Here is a 2,500-nt window from a genome sequence, read left to right as displayed (position 1 = left end):
TATTTGCCTTTGGGCTCAGTTGTTGGTTACATTTCTGTGTGATATTGGATATATGTGAGGTGGATGTAACTGAGGTTTTATATTGTATGCTAGTTTCATTTACATTAGATGTTAGAATATCGTGTACATAAATGTTGAAAAGTGTAGGCGAAAGCACAGGCCATGTGGAATGCCGTTCATTATACTTTTGTCACGTAAGATGGTTTTTGCATGTTCTGCGTATGCTTATATGGGAAGTAGTTATGAAACATCGGGTCGCGTTGTGTGGTAGTGATATGTGGTATATTTTGTCAGTAATTAGTAGCATTGAGACGGTGACAAAGGCCTTCCTTGTCTCATTTGTAGTGCATTGTGGATCTCACTGGCTGAATTCATTCAGTATATGTTATGTACATTTAATGAATAAGGTTGATGTAGAGGGGTGAGTTTAAAAAACGTGTAGCGCATGGGAAAGCGGAGTACATGGGTTGATGAAGCCAATGAGTGTCCTCTCCATCATTTTTAAGGTTGTGCATGACAGCATAATCAGACTGTATATTGCTAGATCTGTTGGCATTTTGCTAGGTTTGAGAAGTGCTGATTTTCTCATGTTCCTAGAACGAAGTAGACTGTATTTGCTAGTACTAGAATTCACCAGAATTCTTCATGTTCCTAGCAGGAGTGAAACATCCAGGGAAATGTGTGAGTGTAGATGGACACGTCTTCAGCAACGCCATGTACAGCCAAGCAGGACTGTCACTGGCCAGAGGTTGCGTTAACTGATGATGACGGTCATAGAGGAATGCTCTCCCCATACCCTACCGGGACAACAGTAGTCAAGGTGCTGACTTCCCCTACCACCAGTATCGCCTTTTGATAGCAATTACGCAAAATTATTTCGTTTATTTTCTCACGGAACCACCCTTAGCAGCAGTGACTACTGGTTAAAAAGAATGTTCCTGATCCTATCGACTGTAAGGGACATCCCTGCCATTGGCCATCAAGTTTAAGAAATGCCATTATCAGATATTACTTTTAAAACGGTTGACTACTGCGAGGGAGGGTCTGTTGATATCGAGTATTGATGCAAGTAAAACTGGGGCCGCTATTAGAAACTAACTATCTAGGTTTGTAAGTATCTAGAAAGACATTGGCAACAAAAATAAATTGTCCTAGGAAAGAACACTCTTTACATGGATGATCTTTATTTGGAGATCTAAAAAAGAAATATGAGAATATATCACATTAAACACTTCTTTTTACACAGGCAGAAACCAGCTGAATATTTATCTATTGGCATCTAAATTTAGGGACATAGAAAAACAGGTACTACCGTACCAAGACTGCAACTTCCTCGCAAAATGCCACTGGGAGAGGCTACTTGCAAATGGCTGACAGTGATACAGTGATCCTGGCAGTGAGAAACTGGAGGGATTAGACGGATGGGTGATAGATGGCAAGTAATGGTTAGCGAGTGACGGGTGACAGGTGAGGAAGAAGAAAAAAGGGAGAAGAAGAGGGGGAGGGAAGGAAGAGTAAGAGGGAGAAGTCTGCAGGCTCTGTTCCAAGGAAGGTGGATGGATGTTGGGAATTCAGATGATGGGAGTTGGTGATTTAACAGGAGTGAAAACGACAGGCTATTAGGTAATAGGAACCTGTGTGATAGGGCAGGAACGCACCTGAAGGACCGGTGAATGGATGGACAGATGAAGGGATGGCAAGGAGGGAGAGGTAACGGGGGAAGGGGTGGGGTCTGGTGTCGTCGCCATCAATTCACTCAAGCCAATATAAAGTCAATTCGTGCAAGGATAGACACCACGTCGAGACAAGTGTGCGGGGGAGAGATAGAGGAGTTACGTGAGGAAAAGGGGAAGATAGGAAAGGGAGCAGAAAAAAGAGAATAATGCAAATGCAAAGAGTGAGAGAAGAGAAAGGAAAATACAAAGAGAAGGATGAAAAGAGGAGGGTAGTTGAAGTGAGGAGAGGAAAGAGACATGGATAGAGAGGACAGAGAAAAAGGAAAGAAGAGCAAAGGGAACTAAAGGAAATGGGAAGGGAAAAGCATAAATGTGAAGGAAGGGGAGTGGGAAAATGATATAAAGAATAGAGGGAAGAGGGAAGATAGAGGGCAAGTGAGGCTGGCGTGTGGAGAAGGTCAAGAAAAAATGAAGAGTCAGAAGGAGAGGGAGCAGTAGAGGACTAACGGAATGGAATGGTCTTGAATTAAGGTAAAGGAAGACGAGAAGAAAAAGAAGCGGTAGAATTACAGGGCAAACACTTGGTACTTAAGAAGAGGAGAGCCAGGAGAAATCACTTAGGAGGACAAGGTGAATAAGGGAACAAAGATGGTGAGATGGGGAGGAGGAAAGAAGAAGAAAAAAAAAGTAGAGAGGAATTGAGAGTAGTCGGGGTTAGAAGAGGGTTAGTGGAGTGAGGGAAGGGGGAAAGGAAAGACTGTGGAACCCTTCGGATGATTGGTAGTAGCAGTAGCAGGGCCGAGGGGAAAGGAAGGAATTCAGGG

At 43.2% G+C, this 2,500-nt stretch overlaps 1 protein-coding gene across 1 annotated transcript in view; it reads right to left on the bottom strand.

Moving 5' to 3' along the window:
• LOC143018993 (uncharacterized) overlaps positions 1-2,500 on the bottom strand; it is a 621,710-nt gene that overhangs the window by 382,721 nt on the left and 236,489 nt on the right. The window lies entirely within an intron of this gene.

The sequence above is a fragment of the Oratosquilla oratoria genome, chromosome 36 (genome assembly GCF_046742065.1).
Source record: "Oratosquilla oratoria isolate Oo_2021 chromosome 36, ASM4674206v1, whole genome shotgun sequence".
NCBI classification, from domain to species: Eukaryota; Metazoa; Arthropoda; class Malacostraca; order Stomatopoda; family Squillidae; genus Oratosquilla; species Oratosquilla oratoria.
The sequence above is the reverse complement of the archived record's forward strand: the minus strand, read 5'-3'. Positions and strand labels throughout refer to the sequence as shown.